Source organism: Cherax quadricarinatus, chromosome 7 (assembly GCF_038502225.1).
Source record: "Cherax quadricarinatus isolate ZL_2023a chromosome 7, ASM3850222v1, whole genome shotgun sequence".
In the NCBI taxonomy this organism is placed as follows: Eukaryota; Metazoa; Arthropoda; class Malacostraca; order Decapoda; family Parastacidae; genus Cherax; species Cherax quadricarinatus.
In genome coordinates this window covers 66,155,342-66,181,563 of record NC_091298.1, presented here as the reverse complement: position 1 = coordinate 66,181,563, position 26,222 = coordinate 66,155,342, and the positions used below count along the sequence as shown (strand labels likewise).

At 44.2% G+C, this 26,222-nt stretch overlaps 1 protein-coding gene across 4 annotated transcripts in view; it reads left to right on the top strand.

The window, feature by feature from the left end:
* The first annotated feature begins 17,163 nt into the window (after positions 1-17,163).
* Positions 17,164-26,222, top strand: part of LOC128686955 (sphingosine-1-phosphate phosphatase 2) — a 34,524-nt gene continuing 25,465 nt past the window's right edge. For 3 of the 4 annotated variants that reach the window (XR_011391701.1, XM_053774261.2, XM_070082651.1), the window contains exon 1: positions 17,164-17,263. The gene's annotated coding sequence lies outside the window, so the exon portion shown is untranslated. The remainder of the gene's footprint in view (positions 17,264-26,222) is intronic. The other variant, XM_070082650.1, reaches the window with a different exon arrangement.

The window sequence follows — 26,222 nt, the reverse complement described above, 5'->3', positions numbered from 1 at the left end:
AAGTTGTAGAGGACTTGGCCAAGTTGTAGATGACTTGGCCAAGTTGTAGATGACTTGGCCAAGTTGTAGATGACTTGGCCAAGTTGTAGAGGACTTGCAGCGCTGTATAGCCCTTGTGGCTTAGCGCTTCTTTTTGATTATAATAATAATGTAGAGGACTTGGCCAAGTTGTAGAGGACCTGGCCAAGTAATTTTATGCTTTGAAGTCCCAAAAGTATTTTCAGTAGTATAGCCTTGTGGGTTTAGCGCTTACCGACTCCAGAGTCTGTATTAGAGCGTCTTGGGGGGGGGTTGTTTTGAAATTGGGTTATGCAGTATATATTTACCGAGACTTTGTAGACTGATCTTACCTAGACCCCCTTGAGCTTACCTAGACCCCCTGATCTTACCTAGACCCCCTTGATCTTACCTAGACCCCCTTGATCTTACCTAGACCCCCCTTAATCTTACCTAGAACCCCCTTGATCTTACCTAGACCCCCCTTGATCTTACCTAGACCCCCCCTTGATCTTACCTAGACCCCCCCTTGATCTTACCTAGACCCCCTCTTGATCTTACCTAGACCCCCTCTTGATCTTACCTAGACCCCCTCTTGATCATACCTAGACCCCCCCTTGATCTTACCTAGACCCCCCCTTGATCTTACCTAGACCCCCCCTTGATCTTACCTAGACCCCCTTGATCTTACCTAGACCCCCTTGATCTTACCTAGACCCCCTCTTGATCTTACCTAGACCCCCTCTTGATCTTACCTAGACCCCCTCTTGATCTTACCTAGACCCCCTCTTGATCTTACCTAGACCCCCCCTTGATCTTACCTAGACCCCCCTTGATCTTACCTAGACCCCCCTTGATCTTACCTAGACCCCCCTTGATCTTACCTAGACCCCCTTGATCTTACCTAGACCCCCCTTGATCTTACCTAGACCCCCTCTTGATCTTACCTAGACCCCCTCTTGATCTTACCTAGACCCCCTCTTGATCTTACCTAGACCCCCTCTTGATCTTACCTAGACCCCCTCTTGATCTTACCTAGACCCCCCCTTGATCTTACCTAGACCCCCCTTGATCTTACCTAGACCCCCCCCTTGATCTTACCTAGACCCCCCTTGATCTTACCTAGACCCCCCTTGATCTTATCTAGACCCCCCTTGATCTTACCTAGACCCCCCCTTGATCTTACCTAGACCCCCCTTGATCTTACCTAGACCCCCCCTTGATCTTACCTAGACCCCCCTTGATCTTACCTAGACCCCCCTTGATCTTATCTAGACCCCCCTTGATCTTACCTAGACCCCCCTTGATCTTACCTAGACCCCCCCCTTGATCTTACCTAGACCCCCCCCTTGATCTTACCTTTACCTCCCTTCATCCCCGCTTGCGCAGCCACTTCTCTGCAAATTATTAACACCCACCCCCCCAGCTTAAAGCTCCCGAATTGTGAGAATGTTGTCGTCCTGCTGATAAATACAGCAGTTGAGGCTTCTCTGTTATTTACATTGTTGTGTTTTTCTTGAACACCTTTGTGTTCCTTGAACATTGTAATAATTAAAATGCTGTGATAAAGAAAGAATTTATTTAATGCTCTTAAGTATTAAATCTCGTAGGTTGAAGATATTCTTCATGCTGTGGGCAGCTGCTGTGTGGTGAAGGCCGTGTCGTGGGCAGCTGCTGTGTGGTGAAGGCCGTGTCGTGGGCAGCTGCTGTGTGGTGAAGGCCGTGTCGTGGTCAGCTGCTGTGTGGTGAAGGCCGTGTCGTGGGCAGCTGCTGTGTGGTGAAGGCCGTGTCGTGGTCAGCTGCTGTGTGGTGAAGGCCGTGTCGTGGGCAGCTGCTGTGTGGTGAAGGCCGTGTCGTGGGCAGCTGCTGTGTGGTGAAGGCCGTGTCGTGGGCAGCTGCTGTGTGGTGAAGGCCGTGTCGTGGGCAGCTGCTGTGTGGTGAAGGCCGTGTCGTGGGCAGCTGCTGTGTGGTGAAGGCCGTGTCGTGGGCAGCTGCTGTGTGGTGAAGGCCGTGTCGTGGGCAGCTGCTGTGTGGTGAAGGCCGTGTCGTGGGCAGCTGCTGTGTGGTGAAGGCCGTGTCGTGGTCAGCTGCTGTGTGGTGAAGGCCGTGTCGTGGGCAGCTGCTGTGTGGTGAAGGCCGTGTCGTGGTCAGCTGCTGTGTGGTGAAGGCCGTGTCGTGGGCAGCTGCTGTGTGGTGAAGGCCGTGTCGTGGGCAGCTGCTGTGTGGTGAAGGCCGTGTCGTGGGCAGCTGCTGTGTGGTGAAGGCCGTGTCGTGGGCAGCTGCTGTGTGGTGAAGGCCGTGTCGTGGGCAGCTGCTGTGTGGTGAAGGCCGTGTCGTGGGCAGCTGCTGTGTGGTGAAGGCCGTGTCGTGGGCAGCTGCTGTGTGGTGAAGGCCGTGTCGTGGGCAGCTGCTGTGTGGTGAAGGCCGTGTCGTGGGCAGCTGCTGTGTGGTGAAGGCCGTGTTGTGGACAGCTGGAAGTCTTCAGAGATGTCACCAAGAGCAGCAACTCGCCAAAACAATGTCTGTAAAGCTAAAAGTATGAACATTACTAATTATTCATGAACTGCAGTAAGCAATAGTTTGAAGTCTTACTATGTATTTAGAATGCTTCCTTCAACATTTTATAGAAAGAAATAGTTGAAATATTTTCAAAGCTGATCTATTAAAAATTACCATGAAATTGGAATAATTAAAGTTTTTTAAATTACCGGAGGTTGATGGAGCTGGAGGTGTTGATGGTGTGGTGGATGGCAGAGGAGTGACTAGTGGCGCCACTATTCTTGACCTCCATGGCTAAATGGCGCCATTGACCTGGAGGGGTGATGACGTCAGTGGTTGTTTGTGGGGAGGGGGAAGGGTCGGGGGTTGGCTGCTGGTGGAGGGGTTGGGGGTGAGTAGTTATTGTTAGTAGTGGGAGAGTTTTGGGGAGGGGGGGAGGGAGGATGGTTGTCACTTGGTAATTACTAAGAGACTAACACAGTCTTGTTACTGTGTGTTAACGTGGCTTGAACCTTGATATTCGAAACGCCCTGGACACTAGCCCAGAGACACTCGTTTGCCAAATATTCGTAATTCTAATGAACAATGCCCATGGACTCGTCTTGAAAACCGTCTCCTTGATGTTGGGCTGACGTATTTGACATCTCATGTGGGTTTACGGCTTAGTTTTAATAGTAGTAAGCCACAGGACCTTGTCTTCCTTTGCAGATGACACCCGAGTTTACACGACAGTGTCCTCCATTAAGATACTGCAAGACTCCAGGCGGACATCAACCAAATCTTTATATTGACCACAGAAAACTATATGAAGTTCAATGATGAGAAATTTCAACTACGACATGGAAAACGTGATGAAATTAAAACTATATCAGAGTATAAAACAAATTCCAACCATACAATATAACGAAAAACTAATGTAAAAGACCTGAGAGTGATAATGTCAGAGGATCTCACTTTCAAAGACCACAACATTGTATCAATCGTATCTGCTAGAAAAATGACAGGATGGATAATGAGAACCTTCAAAATTAGGGATGCCAAGCCCATGACACTCTTCAGGTCACTTGTTCTATCTAGGCTGGAATATTGCTGCACACTAACAGCACCTTTCAAGGCAGGTGAAATTGCTGACCTAGAAAATGTACAGAGAACCTTCACGGCACACACAACTGTGAAAAAACACCTCAATTACTAGGAGCGCTTGAAGTTCCTCGACCTGTACTCCCTAGAACGCTGGCGGGAGAGATACATGATTATATACACTTGGAAAATCCTAGAGGGATTAGTACCAAACTTGCACGTGAAAATAACTCCCTATGAAAGAAAAAGACTCGGCAGACAACCAGGGTTGGATTTATAAGGGGCAAAGGGAACAACTGCCCTGGCTCCCCCCCTGCCAGAGGGCCCCCCAGACAAAGGACTTCCATTATAACAAAATATAATAAAAAATGATTTAATGAAAGGAATTAAATAGTGTGTGGGGGGGGGATCAGAAAATAAATGAAAGGGTGCCCCCACCGCCCTCTCCCTATTAATAACTTAACTATTTCTGGCTAGTGTCAGTTTAGAGATAAATGACCAGACCATGAGGTCAGAGGTGACCAGGGTGCACACACGCATGTCTGTCCGTGCATGCAAGGTAGCTATTGTGTGTAGGGCTTTGATTGGCTATGTTGAGCTCAGAAGGGCTATTTCTGGCTAGTGTCAGTGCAGATGCCAATGAGAGTCGATTGGTGTCCTGGGGCTATATATGCGTCTGTATGTGTTCGCTGACCGCTTATAGTGCTAGACAATGGTGTGGTGGGGCAGTGGTGTCCGTGTTTTAGATCTGTTTTTTTCCTCATAAAGGTTTGCAGTATATCATCGTTTTGCAATTACACCCCCCATCACACAGTGTGTGTCTCATTAATTACATTGTCATTAAATGTCAAAAAAAATTGCATATTTGTTTTTCAGAAAACCCAGTATGCCATGGAAAATTCAGTTGTTAGCTCAAAAAAGAAATTTCCAAAGAATCAAGCGAAAGAAATGTTGCAGTCTTGGCAAAAACACCCCTCAGGGAAGGTTCCTTGATGTTGGTGAGGGGCTCTTGATTTAGGAAATTGGATCTGTGCTCCAGTTCCTCGAATTAAGCCTCCGGGTTTAGCGCTTTCCCTTGATTAACATAATAATTGGCAAAAACTAAACGCCTTACAGAATTTTTCTGTTTCCAGTTCACTTCAGTTTAATGTTTATTATGCACCCCATTCCCATCCTGTGGGCGTTAGTCAAAAGATTACAGAGGTACATGATGGGTCCAGGGAATGGACCATGTGATTCAGACCCAGCCATGTGGTTTCCTGTCAGAGAAAACCATGTGTACTTTTGGTCAACTGCCACCATATAGATAGATACTGAAAGTCTGACACCAAAGATATAAATAAATACACATCGGAAATTGTTATACAGTGTAGACGGAATATATTACAAACTGAAAATTATGGTCAGTTATTTTTCAAGTCAATAAAATTGAGAAAAATAAAATCAGGCGTCTTCTTCGAAACCTAACATATATTTTTCTAAAACTGTTGTTTATCATTCATTTTAGTTCATGTTTTATTCGTAATTCAATTTAATTTCCATGGTGAGGGCCTCCCATGGTCTAAATCCGGCCCAGCAGACCATAGCTGACATTAGTGTTACTGTATCCCCTCAAGGAAGGTTCCTTGATGTTGGTGAGGGGCTCTTGATTTAGGGAATTGGATCTGTGATCCAGTTCCCTGATTTTTTTTAATTTTATTTAAAATATAAATTACAAGGTAGTATAAAATATTAAATGCCACACCAATACAGGATCTGGACAAGATTACTAAAAATTATATCACAAGTGCAAGAGAAAAAAAATTTGAAACACGCAAAATACATACACACCATTCACTGACACACATTATACAAAAATGATAATATATCTGACACATACACACACAACTGTTGGAGGGGGGACCCGCCCCCCATGAAAACTCATCTATAAATACACCCACATCATTTGCACACTTATTGATCACAGCAGTGATCAAACATAAATTTTTGTAACTATATATACATGCAACTGTTTGTGAAATTTAACTTAACAAAATCTGGTAATTATCCGTAAACATTACTCTATAACAAAAATAATCATTACACAAAATTGCATAAGTGTATAAAGCATCAATAACTGCAAGATTTTTACAGCATACGTTGCATCAGCAACGAAACTTAATACCATTACAAAAGTGATGGAAAACAAATTATGTAAAAACAAATATAAAAGTCATCTAAGAGGAAATAAATTCCCTACAAAATTACAATAAATGCTGCGAAAATACAAACGAGAAAAATTATCTTTGCAAAAACTGGTAGATCAATATGGACAGTGACTTCTGCAACTCCCTTTTAATCACAGGGCCCTAATTTATACAAATCTTGGGCTTATCAAAACCTTTCACACAAAACTTACATGTCAACACAGCACCACGCAGTACATACCTTCCCGACCCTCACATTCTTTCGCAAAAACTTTACCTCATACACTCTCCCTCCGAAAAACTAATGTCAACCCGCTTATAAAGGAAACCAGTCCTTTACGTATAATTAGCTCGCCAACTGAGTGAGGCCATTGACCGTAATTTTGCAGTAGGTCTCCGGAAAACGTGCCCTCCACTGTCCCCCGTAAATAAGTTTGCTTCTGCAAACCGTTCTATATATGCCCGCCGCAATTGCCCTAATCCTAATTCTCCCCCCTCCCGTGTCCCTCATCCCCCAGGAAATATACAGAAAATCCACCACTACATACATAATCGCCCTTTTCACTTCTCTGGAGACCCCGCGTACTTCTAATGTTAAGGCTCGCAGGGTCTCTACATTACCCCCACCCATCAACCTAAAAACCTTCGCTAACCACACCCTTACCTCCCTCAACTCTTCACAGAAATAAACGGCATGAAAAGCTGTTTCCTGTTCCCCCCAGTGATCGCAGGTCTGTTCCCTCACCAATCCCATTGAACACAAAACAGCTTTCGATGCTAATATCCCCATCATAAATCTATGTACAAACTCCTGTACTCTCGGCATTAACTTAAGCTTTCGTAAGTCATTCCATATCATCCCCCAATCATACAAGGGATAAACCGATACCCCCTGTATGATTTCCGGCCTCCTGCTCATCATCACCAAATTCCCCACCCTAAGTTTTTCCACCTCCCTAATCAATAACAATAACCTCAGCATATCCTCGCATTCAATTAATTCTTTTCTGCTCCACCATCTCCGCACATCCTCCATCACTTTCCCCACTCTAACCCTTCTTTCCCCCCCTCCCCAACAAACCTCTGTTTCACATATAAGGCCTTTACTCTCTGCCCCAACGCTAAAAGGCCTACTCCTCCACTGCGTATATTCGACATCACCACCTCCTTGCTTAGCCATGCCCTCCTGAAACCCCAAACATAACATAATGCCCTCTCTGAATCTCATGTACGTCTTGGGTCCACAGTGGATACACCACAGCCATACTCCACACTTTACTATAACTAATGAATTTACGATTATCACCTGCTGTTGTAAGGTGACATCCCCCGCCTGTAAACTCCTTAACCTTTTTACTGCCCTCTCCACCACCACCTCCAAATTCACCTGCCTAGCCTCCCGTGCATCTGTCATGTATATAACTCCACAAATTTTTAGCCTAGCCACTACTTCCCACCCAGACTCCAACCCCAAGGGACCCCCCACGCAGGCACCCACCTCCAGCAAACTTGATTTTGCTCTGTTCACCCGCATTCCAGATGCCCTCCCGAAAAGCTCCAACACACTTTCCACCGTACGCAATCCCTCCACTCCGGCTATCAGAACAGTGGTATCGTCCACATATCCCACCACATAAATACACCCAACCTTCGCCCCATTTAAAAGCCCCCCCCCCCCCCTCAACGAGCCCATAAAATGGATGCTGCATACAAGCAAACAATATTTGAGACAGGGGACACCCCTGTCTCAAACCCCTCTCCATCCTTACAGGCCTTCCCAACCTGCCATTAATTTGTACCCGCACCATTGCAGATGAATACATTGTATCAACCCACCTCACCATTCCCATGCCAAAACCGAAATGCAACAAACTAGCCCTCAGAAAGTTTCTATCCACACAGTCGTACGCATTTTCCCAATCAATACCCAAAAGCCCTCCCCCATTGCAACCCTCCAAAAAATCCCTAATTCGGCCATGCCCATCTCTCATGCTTTGCCCAAAATACCCATCTGCCCCTTATGAATAACCCCACCTAACACCTTTTTCATCCTATTGCCCAGTATCTTTGCGAAAATCTTGTAGTCGGCACACATTAGCGAAATAGCTCTGTACTCACTCAATACTCTTCCCTCTTGCTTTTTGCGTACTAATACGACTACACCCATTCGCTGAGTCTGTCCTAACTGTCCCTCCCGTCACATACAATTCATGACCCTCACTAGACAGTACTTAATGTGCTCCCATTGAATTCTATAAAAATCATTTGAAATCCCATCTATACCCGGTACCTTGCCAGTACTCATGTTGAACACAGCCTCCTCAACTTCTCCCATGCTAATCTCACCTCCCATCCCCATGCCCTCCTCTCCACATGACCCTAAACCTTTCCCCCCCACACCTCCTCAATAGCATCGCCCTCCTCCCCCTTCCCCCACTTCTTTTGGAACCAGAAATCAGCATAATTGATCATGCCTTCTGTAGTATTCAGTACCTGTCCCTTATGATAACCACCCATATCCTCACTTACCTCCAAGTTTAAAATAGTCGAATCCTTCTGCCTTACCTAAAACCTCGCAAAACACTTCCCGAAGGTTTATCCCCCCACAGCACAGCCTCCATTCCTGCCCTTACACGTACCGCATCAAATCTACCATTATGTAACTCTGCCAACCTGTCCTTGAGTTGCACCATGTTACCATACTGCTGCCCCCCCCCCTTCCTCATAACACCCATTTAGCTGATATTCGAAATAATTTTGAAACCCATACCTCCTCCCTGCCTCTTCCCTTCCCTTCCTTTTATAGAAACCTGCTATACCCGGCTTAGTGTGCCTTTCCCACCATTCTAAGACACACAACTCCACCTCTCTAGAATCCCAAAAAGTTTGCCATCATTCCCCAAAAGCCATACTCACCTCCTCACGAGTCTTGCATTTAATTTTCAAAAACCCGATTGTATCCTAACCATACCCTCCCAATCAAGATCTGCCATAACTGCCCTATGATCAGAAAACCCCACATCAAAAGTCCTGACTCCCAACACACGTACAGCTTCCATTGCATAGATCCTATCTAATCTTGCAGCATAATCCCGTCTGACAAACATATACTCAACCTGCCAACCACCCCTCCCCACAACATCCAAAGCCCCCACGTCTCCAAACACATTGCGTAACATGCCAAACATACACCCCGCTCCCCTCGGTTCCACATCCCCACCCCGAATAACACAATTCTAATCTACCCCTATGACAGTGACTAAAGGTAAACCCCTTAAATAGTACATCAAAAATTCCCTCACAAAGTTCTCCTTGACTCGTGCATTGCCATCCGCCGGCATATACACTCCTATAAAACAAACCCTTATTGCACCCCATTCTCCCTCCACCTGCACGACCCTCCCCCCCTCCTCCTACCCCAAAATACGCAATGGACTGGTTTCCTTTACAGTCACAGCAACCCCACCTTTCAACCTCAACGAGCCACTCACATACAACTTATATCCTTTCAAAGACAACTCACAACCAAACTTATATGTTTCATTCAGGAGCATAATTATATCTACATTAAATCTCTCTAAAAACCATTCCACCCATACTCTTTTTAACCTCGGCTCTCAGGCCATTAACATTGATCGTTACAACCTTGAATTATGACAGTAAAGGTGGCTTGCCCCGCCGCTTTTGAAGGTTGCTCGAAAGATGTGGCTGTTGACTATAGCCACGTTTGTCACTTGGTCTATCCAGCCCTCCGATTCCCCCCTTTTCCTTCGACCCTTGCAGCACCACAGAACCGGTGCCACCATTCCCCGGGAGATCTAGCACGGTCTTCCAAGGTTTCTTTCCAGATCTCTGCCCTGGCATTAAGACATCTTCCATATCAGACATCCCAGCTGCTTGCTTACGTGTGCCACCTCCACACGTTGCCTCAGCATCCATGTCCTCCTGGTGCACCTCAACCACCACCGTGTGCTGCTTACTCTCGTTGCACAAGGTGTTCTCACACTCCTGTGCAACTGCTACCCCCTCCAATACCCTCCCGTCCTTCTCCCCTTCCTGTTTTCCACCTCCCCCAAGAAGTCTTTCAAGACCTCGTCCAACAGACCATCCTGTTGTAAGTCACTTCTGTCAACAGTCGCATCCGTAGATGGTCGCTCAGACACAGTTCCCACAGGAAACGTGGTGCACGCTCCCAACTCCGACTCCGCTCTGTCTACTTCTTCACTCCAACTTCCAGATGCCTGTCTTGCAGCTTCACCTATCCCAGGTGCCAAGGAGCCCAGCTGTCGTTCCACAGTTGTTGGCGCCTGTTCCCTCCATCCCTGCCTTTGATGACATTGAGCCGCCATATGGTCATAAGACCCGCACAGCCTACATGTCCGACGCTGTCCTGCATAATACACATAAACCTGTGTTCTGAACTCTTCCATCAGAACGTACGATGGTATAGGTGTTGTGATAGAAACACAGGCCTTATCTCTAGGCTTTATTGAACATAGAATCTTCATAGTACTTCTGCAACAACAAAATATAATGACTAGTACATCTAATAATGGCTTCTACAGGGATGGTGATGTCTTGCATATGTCAAGAGAAAAGTTATAACTACAGGCCACATATTTAAACTCACCATGTAATCTGCATCGGTGATAAATGGATAAAGTAGAAGAGAATCACACACCATATGTTGGTGCCCATGACGCACGCCAAACTGTTGTTGTTGTTAAGGGCCCCTAGAGGTGGTGCAGTATTATCCTGCTGCTGCTCCCCACAGGACCAGTATCACTACAATCTCCCCCTTCTAAAATATCAGAGACAGTAATCTCCCAAACTGTTAGGTGGGCGACGTACACGTCCCGACCTTCGTAGCCCTTGAGCCTCTTCACCAGGTTCGATATTTTCCAGCGGGGTTTGATTAACTGCTGGAGCAGAATCCTCTATTTCCATAGGGGTAGTCTCAAGGGGCTTTCCAGGAGAAAACGAAGCATCTTTCACATCTATTGGTATATCTTGAGATTCCACACTAATAGGGATTTCAACTGGGGCTAAATGTCTTGTAGATACTGTAGTCTCTTCACCATTTTGGTAGCGAATGTGGGCGTAATGTGGATTAGCTTGCAGGAGCTCTACCTCTTCCACTAAAGGATCCGTCTTGTTCATCCTACGGTGACTCTTCAGGAGAACGGGTCCAGGATGACATAACCAAGTGGGCACGGAGGCTCCCGTAGAGGAACGATGTGAATAGTTGAGGAGTCTTTCATGAGGGGTTGCATTAGTAGCTGTGCACAGCAGTGATCTAATAGAGTGAAGAGCATCAGGTAGGACAGTTTGCCAGTGTTGAACAGGTAGATTGCGCGACTTTAATGTCATTGTAACTGCCTTCCATATAGTACCATTGAACCGCTCCACTTGACCATTGCCTTGAGGGTTGTAGCTTGTTGTTCTGCTGCGGGCAATACCTTTGCTAGCCAAAAACTCCTGAAGTTCGTTACTCATGAACGAGGATCCCCTGTCTGAATGGATATAAGCTGGCATACCAAAAATAGAGAACAACTGTGAAAGACAACTAATAACAGTTGAAGCAGCCATATTTGCACAGGGGAATACAAAGGGAAACCTTGAATATTCATCTACTATGTTAAGGAAATACCTATTCTGATTTGTGCTTGGTAGAGGTCCTTTGAAATCTATATTCAATCTTTCGAAAGGCTGGGTGGATTTTATGAGATGAGTCTTCTCTGGCTGATGAAAGTTTGGCTTGCACTCTGCACATACTCTGCATGCTCTGATCACTTGTCGCACATCTTCCACTGAGTAGGGCATGTTCTTTGATTTGACAAAATGGTACAGGCGTGTAACTCCTGGGTGACACAAAGCCTTGTGGAGAGCTGAGAGTGATTGCAAATCATGACATGCTGCTCCACAGTGGGACCTAGAGAATGCATCAGGTGAGATGTTCTCTTGACCCGGTCGGTACAGAATATCAAAGTCATAACACGATAGTTCCATCCTCCAGCGTAATATCTTGTCATTCTTTATCCTACTTTTGTGCCTTTTGTCGAACATATGCATCACGGACCGTTGGTCAGTCCTTATGGTGAAATGTCTACCAGTTAAATAATGCCTCCAGTGGCGAACTGCTTCTATGATGGCCTGGGCTTCCTTTTCTACAGCAGCATAACATTTCTCTGATCCTTGAAAAGTTCTCGAAAAGAAGGCTACTGGTCGTCCTGCCTGAGATAAGACTGCAGCAATGGCAATGTCAGATGCATCCGTTTCCACTTCGAATGGTAGGGACTCATCAATGGCTTGAACTACTGAGTTTTCAATGTCCTGTTTGAGAGTATGGAAAGCGGCTTCTGCTTCCTTTGTCACAGGAAATGTGGTAGCACTCAATGGGCGGACTTTACTTGAATAGTTATAGATCCATTGTGAGTAATAAGCAAAGAGACCAAGAGTTCTTCGGAGTGACTTTTTGTCTTGAGGCATTGGAAGTTCCCGTAGAGGTCGTAGTCGTTCAGGGTCTGGGAATATTGAACCTCCTTCCACTACATAACCAAGGATGCTAAGCCTTTTAGTTGAAAAAGTGCACTTTTCCTCATTGTAACTGATATTTTTCTTCTTGGCAGCTTCCAAAAACTTATCAAGGTTTGCATCATGTTCCTCCTGGGTCTTGCCACAAATGGTAACATTATCTAAATACGCGTAAGTTCCCATGAGTTGCTCTTCCTGAATGAGTGAATCCATAATTCGTTGGAAGCAGGCTACCCCATTGGTGACTCCAAAAGGGACTCTGGTAAACTGATACAGGCCATCACTAGCCTGAAACGCTGTGTATGGTTTATCTTCATTCCTTATAGGGACTTGATGATAGGCACTCTGCAGATCAATTGTGCTAAACACGTAGTACTGAGCAATTTTGTTCACTGTATCGTCAATTCGAGGTAGAGGGTACCCATCAAGAAGTGTAAATTTGTTGATTGTCTCAGAGTAATCGATAGCCAGTCTCCGTTTCCTATAACCATCTTTAACAACAACAACCTGTGCACGCCAAGGGGAATCACTCGGTTCTATAATACCCTCCTTCAGCAGCCTCTGAGTTTCTTTCTCAATGAACATCCGATCCTCATAAGAATAGCGGCGTGACTTAGCTGATATAGGATGGCAATCCGCGGTAAGATTTGCAAACAGCTTCGGTGGGTCTACCCTTAAAGTGCTAAGTCCACAGACAACAAGAGGAGGCAGTTCACCTCCATATGTTAAGGTGACACTACCATGCAGCTTCTGAAAGTCCTGACCAAGGATAACATCAGAGCACAGTTGTGGCAGAATAGCTAAATGTACATCTTGATAATCCTTTCCATTAACTCTGAGATTTACCTTACAAAACCCTAAGGTCTGAATAGAGAGAGATGTTGATGCCATGGAAACGGTACCTGATGAGTGATGTAGAGTCAAGGAGAGCCGTTTAACTAAGTCAAGGTTGATGAAACTCTCTGAGCTGCCACTATCAATAAGACCATCTACTTCTGTTCCTTTGATGAATACTTTCACAACTGCCTTTGACAGTGAATTTGGAGTAGCCGCAGAAGTCACTGTTGCTAGAGTCGCATGATCACTGGAATGTGTGGAGGCACTAGCTCTTGTTGATGCATTAGCACGACATACTTTAGCAAAGTGACCTTTCTTGTGGCATTTATGGCACATTGCTTCACGAGCAGGACACTTTGGACGTGGATGTCTTGAAAAACCACAAAAGAAACACACCGTACCTGCTGCTGCTGTCACTGAGGCAGGTTCCCCAGTAACTTCATTGCAAGAGTCTTGGTCAGGAATTGCAGCACTTACCACTCGAGAAGGCTGAGTGGTACTGTATACTTCAGAATTCTTCTGGGCTGAATCTAGAGCTCTTGCCTGGTCAAAGGCAGCGGCTAAGTCGAGAGTTTTATTCTCCAATAAACGCTGCCTTATTATTGGTGATTGCAGGCCACTGATAAAAGCATCCCTGATGGACTCTTCACAATACTGAGCTGCTGTCACTGCTTGGAAGTGACAGTCCTTACCTAAAATTTTCAGTGCTTGAAAGTATTCCTCTAAGGACTCATCAATCTGCTGGCGGCGAGTTGCAAGGCGATAGCGTGCAAAGATTTCATTTGTAGGTTTAATATACTGAGACTTGAGGGTTTTGATAGCATCTTCGTAGGTATTACACTCAGAAATAGCCTCATATATCTTAGGTGACACAAAATTGATGAGCAGACTTAGTTTATCTAGATCTTCTTTAGGAAGGGCTCCCAAGAAGTTTTCGAAAGTCTTAAACCAGTGCTTCCATTCCTGAGCAGCCGTTGATAAGCTGGGGTCACAGTCTAGCCTCTCAGGTTTCAGTAAACGCTCCATGTTGTGATGTAGTCTAGCGCAGGATCACCACCAGGTAGCCCAGGATTCTATGTTCAATAAATTGTTGTGATAGAAACACAGGCCTTATCTCTAGGCTTTATTGAACATAGAATCTTCATAGTACTTCTGCAACAACAAAATATAATGACTAGTACATCTAATAATGGCTTCTACAGGGATGGTGATGTCTTGCATATGTCAAGAGAAAAGTTATAACTACAGGCCACATATTTAAACTCACCATGTAATCTGCATCGGTGATAAATGGATAAAGTAGGAGAGAATCACACACCATATGTTGGTGCCCATGACGCACGCCAAACTACTGTTGTTGTTAAGGGCCCCTAGAGGTGGTGCAGTATTATCCTGCTGCTGCTCCCCACAGGACCAGTATCACTACAATAGGTTGTCTCAATGTCATCTTCAATGTGAAAGATCCCTCTTGCAGCACCATATAAGGCCCATCCTTCCACACTCCCAACTCTGCCGAATGGATCTTGCCATACCTACGGAATACCTCCACAACATCATATTCCAAGGCCTCAAAGGGGACATTTCTCACCTTTACCCACGTTACATAGCTTGATACGTCGTGTAGGCAGACCTCCACTGCAGAATTAATGGTCATCCTCTTTTCTTGGAACGCATCTACTATGCTGGAGTAAAACCCAGCACTCTTGAACTTGACGAAGATCCTGGACACTCCATTCACTGCTACACCATATAACTCGTCGTTCGGTATGCCGTACACATCGCGGATGATACTTGGCAGAAGCACCTGCATTGTAGAACTACTCAGGGTACCACGTACCAGCTCCACACAGACAGTATTTACCCTGCGTCCATGTCTGTCCGCCATTTTGATTGCTCAAAACAGGAAAACTGCACAGAAAACCAGATGATTCGGGAGCTACTGCGCAGCCTGTCCACACGGCCCGGGAGCGATAAGAACAATCAGTTCCCCGAATTAAGCCTGAATGCCTTCCACATCCCCCCCCAGGTGCTGTATAATCCTCCGGGTTTAGCGCTTCCCCCTTGATTATGATGAGTGTTACTGTATTGAAAGCCCCTCGTTATGCCAAGCATTTTGGGCAACTTAAATTAATTTTGTCCCCAGGATGCGACCCATGAGAGTCGACTAACACCCAGGTACCTACTTACTACTAGATGATTTAGCTCTTTCTTTGATTATAATAATAATTACTGCTAGGTGAACAGTGACAGCAGGTGTCTTAAGGAAACACGCCATTAGTGTTTCCATCCGTACCGGGGATCGAACCACAAACCTCAATGTGTGAAATGAGTGCGCTACCAACTGAACTACGGTACATGCCAAGAAATACACCACCTAGAAACTTCCCACTAACAAGTATTTTCTAATTCTTTTCCCTCTAAACACATCCTGAGATGCTGGGAAAGATATCTTCTCCCAGCATCTCAAAAGTGCTGTGCCGAGGGACTGATTACCATTCTTCTTAGTATTGGACTGGTGAAACCACTGGCTGGAGAAACTTTTCCACAATAAAAATTTCCAAAACGTCGCACAAGTCATTCTTCTGTATGACTGCCCCTGTCCCCCCCCTTGATGCTGGTGACTCCTCAAGGAAGGTTCCTTGATGTTGGTAAGGGGCTCTTGATTTAGGAAATTGGATCTGTGCTCCAGTTCCCCGAATTAAGCCTGAATGCCTTCCACATCCCCCCCTCAGGCGCTGTATAATCCTCCGGGTTTAGCGCTTCCCCCTTGATTATAATAATAATGTATGACTGCCCCTCTGCCCCCCTTGATGCTGGTGAGGGGCTCTTGATATGGGGAACTGGATCTGTGCTCCACTTCCCTGAATATCTTCCCCGCCCCACAGATGCTGCATAATCCCTACGGGTTTAGCACAGCCCTATAATAATCTACATAACTGAACAAGCTTGCTGTGTAGGTTTCTTCAGACATAAATATTATTATTAAAACGGCCCACTTTCTTCCCATGTCTTACATAAGACAGAGGAGAATACAGTGCAGACTTGAGGGGAATTGTTAATTTTACATCAACCACCACAACTCTGATTGTTTCATAGTTAAGAGCACCTCACAGTTTCCCTCACACAGTATATGAAGGTATTGTGGTCAATAATCTACGATATTAATTTTGCACGAAAAATAATTCAGGTTCTCTACACATGGCCCGGTGTGGCCCGGTGGTCTGGTGGCTAAAGCTCCCGCTTCACACACGGAGGGCCCGGGTTCGATTCCCGACGGGTGGAAACATTTGACACGTTTCCTTACACCTGTTGTCCTGTTCACCTAGCAGCAAATAGGTACCTGGGTGTTAGTCGACTGGTATGGGTCGCATCCTGGGGGACAAGATTAAGGACCCCAATGGAAATAAGTTAGATAGTCCTCGATGACGCACTGACTTTCTTGGGTTATCCTGGGTGGCTAACCCTCCGGGGTTAAAAATCCGAACGAAATCTTATCTTATCTTATATGCTGCTATGTATGATAATTCTATGTAACTGTATTTGTGTACGCTGTATAGCCCTTGTGGCTTAGCGCTTCTTTTTGATTATAATAATAATGTATTTGTGTATACCTGAATAAATTTACTTACTTACTTACTTATATGGGAGTGAGAATAGCGTTCATGTATTAAAAGAAATGCATTAAGTCAAGAAATGTATTAATGATCGCGTTGGGACCCACTTGTTAAATAAATATTACCCCAATATTTCATGGCACATTACGTAATATGTACTTTATTGTGCATCATGGTTACAAGAGAAAATAAGCAAGACTAATTTACATTATTCATGAATGCTTCTTGGAATTTTATTAGCAGTACATCTGCTATAATATAATTTACTTATTGTGTTTGGCTCTTGTATACTGTCATATATCCAAATTTAATAGTGACATACATTGGCTTGACATTTAACTTGGAACAATGACTGTGTTACAACAAGAGAAATTGTTTTAGAATTATATATATTGTATATTTCCAGCAAATGTGTTCTAGCAACCTGGTAGTGTTTACACAATTTCCTGTAACTTGTTACTGTTGTGTACTGGTGTTGTGTAGGTGTGGACGTCTCTTTCTGACCCCCTCCCTCAGGTATTACCGTTAAATCCCCTTATTTTCTTGCCCTGATACGTTTGTCCTGGTCAAATACTGCCGGTGGCCAGTTAATATAATAATAAAAGCCTGTTAGTGTTGACTCAGGTCTGGGGTGTCTGGTGATAGTTATCACCTGAACTTATCTGGGAACTTATTCCTGTTTCCCCTTCTGGAGGAGGAAACTTTGTTTCCCTAATAATTCCCGCCCACATCTGGCCAACATTTCCGTCCCTGACTCCCTGGAACCAGAGCTCTACACACTGTGAACTTGGGTGTCTCATAACCCTCAACAACAACTTCCTGTTAGTGTTATCACACTGGTTATCATTTTAATTGCTTGAGCGCCTCTGTGCAGCATTATATTGCCCCCTGAGAGATATCATATACTAACACGCTTATCTCACCAACAATACTAACGTATTGTTGGTGAGATAAGCAGGAGCAGTAGTCTAGGGTGGTGGCTGCCTCGCCCTGCTGGCTAAAATTCTCCCTTCACACGGTGAGTGTCCGGGTTCGATTCCCAGCGAGGGTAGAAACATTGGGCGTGTTTCTTTACACCAGTTGTGCGTGTTCCTTGATGCTGGTGAGGGGCTCTTGATCTAGGGAACGATCTGTGCTCCAGTTCCCTTAAGCCTGAATACCTTCCATCCCCCCAGGTGCTGTATAATCCTACGGGTTTAGCGCTCCCCTATGATTATATAATATGTTCACCCATCAGTAATAATGGGTACCTGGATGTTAGTCGACTGGTATGAGTCGCATCCTGGGACAAAACTGACTTAATTTGCCTAAAATGCTCTGCATAACAAGTGGTTTTCTATATAGTAGTATGTCATTGATGTCAGCTATGGTCTGTATACTGTTACGACTTAATCTTCACCGTAACAATAGGGGCACAAATAACTCCAATTTTTTTGTTAGTTTTATTTTATTACCAATCGTTTAGCTTAATTGGTATTTGGTTAGTGAATTAAAATAACCACAAGCAATTATAAATGAAATACTATACAGCAAGGAACCCAATCTTACGTTCAAATTCTCATTAACAGAGTATGATGCAATAATTTCAATTAATAATCTACTAATCTCACCATTTAACTCTTTTAGAAAGGTCTAGGGTAACGAAATAGTTATCTTTCATAAGTGACATGAATTACCAGACTTCAGGAAACTAATGGCAAAGGCAAGACAATAGACTAGGTATAAAGTTTTAGTTTAAGCTAGGAGCTTTGGGTTGAAGACCCATACCGAGTCAGAGCTAGGAGCTGACTGACTCACTCAACTACTCCATAGTATGACTTCAGCTCTGCCAGAAGGCGACGCGTGGCGTCAATTCTAGAACCACCAATTGGTCACTACAGTAGTGGTTACACATTCGTAATACCTAACCTAATAATAATATAATATAATACAATATAATACAATGAGAGTACTTTTGATGATTCATACTGTACCCGATAATAATATATAGTCGAACCTGCTTTATCTAGCTAGTAATAAAGTGGTTCGCGATATATTATTACAGAACTTATTTTAACCAGGCCTTTTATTTTTGTATATAATGGAGTGAAGTAGGGGCACGTAACAATACCTTGTACATGTACTTGTAATAAACAAAATATTATTATGTTGACTGATAACTCTTCAGGAGAGGTGCCTTGATAATGCTGGAGGGCTCTTGATTCAAGAAATTTAAAATACCCTTCCCATTCCTCGGATCACAACTGATTTTACATTCTGCAGGTGGTATGTGACCTGTATGTGACCTGTATGGGTCTAATGCTTCCTAGTGAAAGGACATGTTACATTTATTTTATACTTTATTTGGTTTTCCAATTTTTTATTTACCCAGTGTAATATATCTATGTATGGTCAGTATTTATGTTATATCTGGGTGTATATGGTTGTAGGGAGCGGTTGAGTGTCAGCTCCTGACCTCAGTTTTTCATTGCCCATTACTAGGTTCACTCTCCTGGCTTTGAGAGCCTTACCATACCTCTTCTTAAAGTTGTGTATGGATCCTGCCTCTACCACTCCACTGTCCAAGTCATTCTACTTTCTGATTGAGGAATGCTTCCTAACGTCCCTGTGACTCGTCTGTGTTTTCAACTTCCAGCAGGAGTAAACTGGAGAGAAAAAGACGCTCCTTCTACAGAAGACGACGAAGAGTCACTGAGCTCCTCAGGAGTGCTAGAATATCTAATACACGAAAGGAGGCGCTGACCAGGGAAGTGGAAACTATCGAACTTAAGCTAAATGACTCTTACAGGAACCAGGAGAGGCAGGAGGAGCTTAAAGCTATTAGTGAAATTGAAAGAAATTCAAAATATTTCTTTTCATATGCCAAAAACAAGGCAAATACCACATCTAGTATCGGGCCCTTACTCAGACAGGATGGGACTTACACAGATGACAACAAGGAAATGAGTGAAATATTGAAATCCCAGTACGACTCTGTGTTTAGTGAACCACTAATCGGTCTGAGGATCGACGACCCAAATGATTTCTTCATGAATGAGCCTCAAAACTCCATAAATGTATGCCAGATTTCCGACATTACCCTAACTCCGATAGATTTCGAAAAAGCCATTGACAACATGCCTATGCACTCAGCCCCGGGCCCAGACTCGTGGAACTCTGTTTTCATTAAGAACTGCAAGAAACCCCTCTCGCGTGCCCTAAGTACACTATGGAGGAGGAGCTTGGACATGGGTGAAATTCCACAGTCACTTAAAACAACGGATATAGCCCCACTCCATAAAGGTGGCAGCAAAGCATTAGCTAAGAACTATAGACCAATAGCTCTGACGTCCCACATCATAAAAATCTTTGAAAGAGTGCTAAGAAGCAGGATTGCAAATCACCTGGATTCCCAAAATCTGCACAATCCAGGGCAACATGGGTTCAGGGCAGGTCGCTCCTGCCTCTCACGACTACTGGATCACTATGACATGGCCTTGGATGCACTGGAAGAAAATCAGAATGCAGATGTAATATACACAGACTTTGCAAAAGCATTTGACAAATGCGATCATGGCGTAATAGCCCATAAAATACGTGCTAAAGGAATAACTGGGAAAGTGGGGAGATGGATCTTCAACTTCCCAACAAATCGAACACAAAGAGTAGTGGTCAACAGAGTTAAATCGGAGGCTGCCATAGTGAAGAGCTCTGTTCCACAAGGCACAGTACTCGCCCCCATCTTATTCCTTATCCTCATATCAGACATAAACAGAGATATACACCACAGCACCGTATCATCCTTTGCGGATGATACTAGGATCTGCATGAGGCTGTCATCTGCTGAGGACGCGGTTAACCTCCAAGAAGATATAAACAAAGTTTTCCAGTGGGCAACGGTAAACAATATGATGTTCAATGAGGACAAATTCCAACCACTCCGTTATGGAAAACTGGAGGAGATAATAACTAGAACAGAGTATACTACTGACTCCGGCCATACAATAGAGCGGAAAAATAATGTAAGGGACCTGGGAGTAGTAATGTCTGAGGATCTCACTTTCAAGGATCACAACAGTGCCACGATCGCACGTGCAAAGAAAATGATAGGATGGATAATGAGAACTTTCAAAACGAGAGATGCCAAGCCCATGATGATCCTTTTCAAATCACTTGTTCTCTCTAGGCTGGAATACTGCTGTACATTAACATCTCCATTCAAAGCAGGTGAAATCGCAGATCTAGAGAGTGTACAGAGATCCTTTTCTGCACGTATAAGTTCTGTCAAGCACCTTAACTACTGGGAATGCTTGGAAGCACTTGACTTGTACTTGTTGCAACGCAGGAGGGAGAGATATATCATAATCTACACTTGGAAAATCTTGGAAGGAATGGTCCCAAATCTGCACACAGAAATCACTCCCTACGAAAGTAAAAGACTGGGCAGGCGATGCAAAATGCCCCCAATAAAAAGTAGGGGCGCCATTGGTACACTAAGGGAAAACACCATAAGTGTCCGGGGCCCAAAACTGTTCAACAGCCTCCCATCAAGCATTAGGGGAATTGCCAATAAACCCCTGACTGCCTTCAAGAGAGAGCTGGACAGATACCTAAAGTCAGTGCCGGATCAGCCGGGCTGTGGCTCGTACGTTGGACTGCGTGCGGCCAGCAGTAACAGCCTAGTTGATCAGGCCCTGATCCATCGGGAGGCCTGGTCATGGACCGGGCCGCGGGGGCGTTGATCCCCGGAATAACCTCCAGGTAACCTCCAGGTAACCTCCAGGTAACCAGCTGTGTCCTCGTGTTCCTGTTTCCAGTATCTTGAACAGTCTATCCCTATCTACCCTGTCAATTCTCAGTATTTTTTTTACATTGCTTTTACATCACTTGAAGTCCTTCCTTCCTCTAATGCCATCAGGTTTAATGTCCTTAATTTTCTTCATAGGACGTACCCCTTAGCACCGTGACGGGGCCACTGTGGCCTGGCTGCCAAAGCTCTCACTTCACATGCTGAGGGTTCGGGTTTATTTTCCGGCAGGGTGGAAACATTTTGCCGTGTTTCTTTACACCTGTTGTCCTGTTCACCTAGTAAGTAGGTACCTGGGTGTTAGTAGAATGGTGTAGGTCGCATCCTGAGGGACAAGATTGAGGGGCCCAATGGAAATAAGATAGACAGTCCCTCGATGACGCACTGCCTTTCTTGGGTTATCCTGGGTGGCTAACCCTCCAGGGTTAAAATTCTGAACAACTCTTATCTTACTCTCATTGCAGATGTTTGCACCTTGCTTGACAGGGTGTGGGTTTCATACTTGATGTTGCATACTCCAGTATGGGCCTGATGTATGGCATATACAGTGTCATAAATGATTGCTTAGATTTAAGGAAGGTAGTCATAGATTTACCAGATGTGCATTTGCTACAGCAGTTATTCTGTTGATGTGCACTTCAGGTGATATGCTTTGTACAGTGCTTACCCCAAGGTCCACCCCTTGAGTGAGGTTTACATCCTTTGCCCCCATTCCTCCCAAGCCTGTACTCTCTCCAGTCTTCTTTGCCCTTCCCCAGACTTCATAATTTTGCAGTTACTGGGGTTAAATTCTAGTAGCCACTTGTCAGACTAGTTCCGTAGCCTGTCCAGAACCATTTGTAGTCTTTCCTGGTCCTCAGCTCTTTAGTTTCATATCTGTGAATGGGGATGATAACTCTGACTATCCCTTCTGTCCTGTGTTCATGTGTGTGTTACACTTGATGCAATGGTTGGAGAAATGGCAGATGCAGTTTGATATAGACAAATGCAGAGTTCTAAGCATTGGAAAGAAAAATAACCATGACACTTATAAACTAAGACTTTGGAGTTTTGGCTAGCAGTAATCTAAAACCAAGACAGCAGTGCATAAGTGTCTACAATAAAGAAAATAAATTTCTTGGCTTCATAAAATAAAATACTATTCATTTCTTTGCTAAGGTTATTCTTCAACTCTGTATATCTTTGGTTAGGCGTCATTTAGATTATGCTGCACAGTTTTGGTCATCGTATTACAGAATGGGCATAAATATGCTGGAAAGCATACAAAAAAGGGATGCCATAGTTGATACCATGTATCAGAAATCTTCCCTATGAGGTTAGACTGGGACCCTGAATATGCACTCTCTAGAAAGGTGTGGAATTAGGGGGGGATATGACTGAGGTGTATCAATGGAAAACATGAATAAATAAAGGGAAGAATGTAAATAACATGCTAAAAGTCTCTAACCAAGACAGGACTCAAAGCAGTGGTTTCAAGTTGGAAAAATTTAGATTTACAAAGGATGTAGGAAAGCAGTGGTTTGGTAAGAGTTGTCGATGAGTGGAACAAACTCTCGAATACCATCATAGAAGCTAAAACATTGTGTAGTTTTAAAAATGTTAGATAAATACATGAGTGGGTGTGGGTGGGCATGAGTTGGACCTGACTGGCTTGGGCAGTAGGTGATTTGGACCTGCCTAGTATGGGCCAGTAGGCCTGCTGCAGTGCTCCTTCTTTCTTATGTTCTTCTGGGCATTTTGTACATTGTATTTTTGTGTGTACTCATAATACCTGGGTCCTCACAGCAACGTTGTAAAAAAATCTGTAAATACCTTTGATAATACCTAAATAATTTTTTTTTTTGGTTTGCTGATAAGGGATTACTCACTTAATCACCTGTGGTGCCACCAAGATATTAGCCAGCCAGTAAATAGCTCCATCTGATAGTCTACCAGACCAAGCAGTATCTGGAAGGCTAACTTAATTTTAAACCTCATGCTGTGCCCCCTGAAATAATAGTTTGTGGGTAATTAACCCTAAAGTTGGCTATTCTTTATCACCAGTGTTTGACTGCAACACCAAGTGTGCCAACTGAACTTTTGTGTTGAACCACGGAGTGTATACCTTTCCTTTTGATACCTTTGATGAGTTCCAAGAGTTTTTTTTTTTTTTTTTTTTTTTTTTTTTTACACAGGGTTTGACAAGGTTAAGGATCCCTATCTTTATTGACAAGCTATTTACAGGTTAAGGATTCCTAACTTTATTGGCAAGCTAAGAGCTGTTACCTACATCAGCTCATTTGAAAGCATTTTTATTGTTATGAGACATACAAGTAGGGAACAGGATGAAATTGGAGCCATCTGTGGGCCAGCATTTTCATTTGATCAACTGACTTTATCTCGTTGACATCATTATGCTGTACGAATGTGTTCCATACTCGAGTCATCCTGGGTATATATGATCTCAGATGGAGCCCAGAGCCTGGCTTTGGGCCAGGCTTATCTGGTGCTTGCCTGGTCAACCAGGCTTTTGCTGTTGGGGTTCTGGTGACCGGGCAAGTGTCCCAGCACCTGCTGCTCCTGTCGATTTACTGTATTGTAAATAGATACAGTACATAGGAGAAGTGTTGTGGATATATTCCTGAGGAAGGACCTAAGGATCCCAACAGAAATAGGCCAAACTGCTTGGCTTTTTTTTTGGTCTGCTTCAGAATAGAGGAGCACAGTAGTAGGCCTACTGGCCCATACTTAGGAAATCCTTCTCAAATCCAACATTAAATTACACCAGTGTGCAGCCATATCTGCCATCGGACTGTCAAGTTTCCCCTGATATCTCTTCTCTGTGATGGCTATGTCTTATAATAAAAATAATAATAATCTTTACACTGTATTTCTACACATGTATAACTCATACAGACCTAGCTGAGATTTATAATAATATTTATTACTACAAATATTTGTACAAAGTATACAGGTCTAGCTGACATCAATGACATACAGTGGACCCCTACCTTACGATATTAATCCGTTCCTGAGAGCTCATCATAAGCCGAAATTATCGTTAGGCCAATTAATTTTCCCCATAAGAAATAATGGAAATCAAATTAATCCATTTCTGACAACCCAAAGTATGAAAAAAAAAAAAATTTTTTTTACCACATGAAATATTAATTTTAATACACACAAACTGAAGAAGACATGCACAATTACTACTCTACGAAGAATAGAATACATGACACTTGCCTTTATTGAAGATCTGGTGATGATTGATGGGATGGGAGGAGGGGAGTGTGGAAGTTATTGTTTAGAAGGGGAATCCCCTTCCATTAGGACTTGCTACCTCAAGTCCTTTTCTGGGGTTACTTCCCTTCTTCTTTTAATGCCACTAGGACCAGCTTGAGAGTCACTGGACCTCTGTCGCACAACAAATCTGTCCATAGAACTCTGTACCTCTCGTTCCTTTAAGACTTTCCTAAAATGGCCCATAACATTGTCATTGTACAGGTTGCCAACACGGCTTGCAGTAGCTGTGGCAGGGTGATTTTCATCCGTAAAGGTTTGCAGTTCAACCCACTTTGCACACATTTCCTTAATCTCTTTTTTCAATTCCATACTAATTCTTGCCCTTTTTACCGCAGGGATGGCACTAGAAGCTTTCTTGGGGTCCAAGGTGACTTATTTTGCAGTTACAAGCACTAAAAACACTGGGATAATGTGAAATGTACCAAATGTATGAGTAGATGCGATCGCACTGGCTGGCTTGTAAACACTGGTGCTGAGGCCACACATGGGACGTATCCCGGATGAATCACGTAAGGCGAGGCAAAATTTTTGCGTTCAAATGCTTCGTATGGCGGATTTAACATAACGTGATGCGTTCATAAGGCAGGGGTCCACTGTATTACTGTGTAGAAATCACCCTGTTATGTGGAGAATTTCAGGCAAATTAGGTCAATTTTATCCCCAGGATGTGACCCACACCAGTCGACTAACTCCCAGGTACCTATTTTTACTGATAGGTAACATACAGCAGGTGCCTTAAGGTAACGTATTCAAATGTTTACACCCATACTAGGGATCGACCCCTGGACTTCAGCGTGTGAACTGAGTGCTCTAGCAACCGAGCTACGGGACACCGTAGTAAAATAGTTTACCATGAAGGTTCTGTGTCACAGAAACTGTGCTTGTTGTAGCAAAAATTAAGCTCAAATTTCAGTGCAGCATTCCATAATTAGTTAGAAAGGCACATTTTTAAATGCTAACTGAAATTATACCTGGAGAGAATTCCAGGGGTCAGTGCCCCCGCAGCCCGATCTGTGACCAGGCCTCATGGTGGATGAGGGCCTGATCAACCAGGCTGTTACTGCTGGCCGCACATAATCCAACGTATGAACCACAACCCGGCTGGTCAGGTACTGACTTTAGGTGTCTGTCCAGTGCCTGCTTGAAGACAGCCAGGGGTCTATTGGTAATCCCCCTGATGTATGCTGGGAGGCAGTTGAATAGTCTTGGGCCCCTGACACTTATTGTGTTGTCTCTTATCGTGCTAGTGGCACCCCTGCTTTTCATTGGGGGGATGTTGCACCATCTGCCGAGTGTTTTACTTCATAGGGAGTGATTTTCGTGTGCAAGTTCGGTACTAGTCGCTCTAGGATTCTCCAGGTGTATATAATCTTGTATCTCTCCCTCCTGCATTCTAGGAAGAACAGG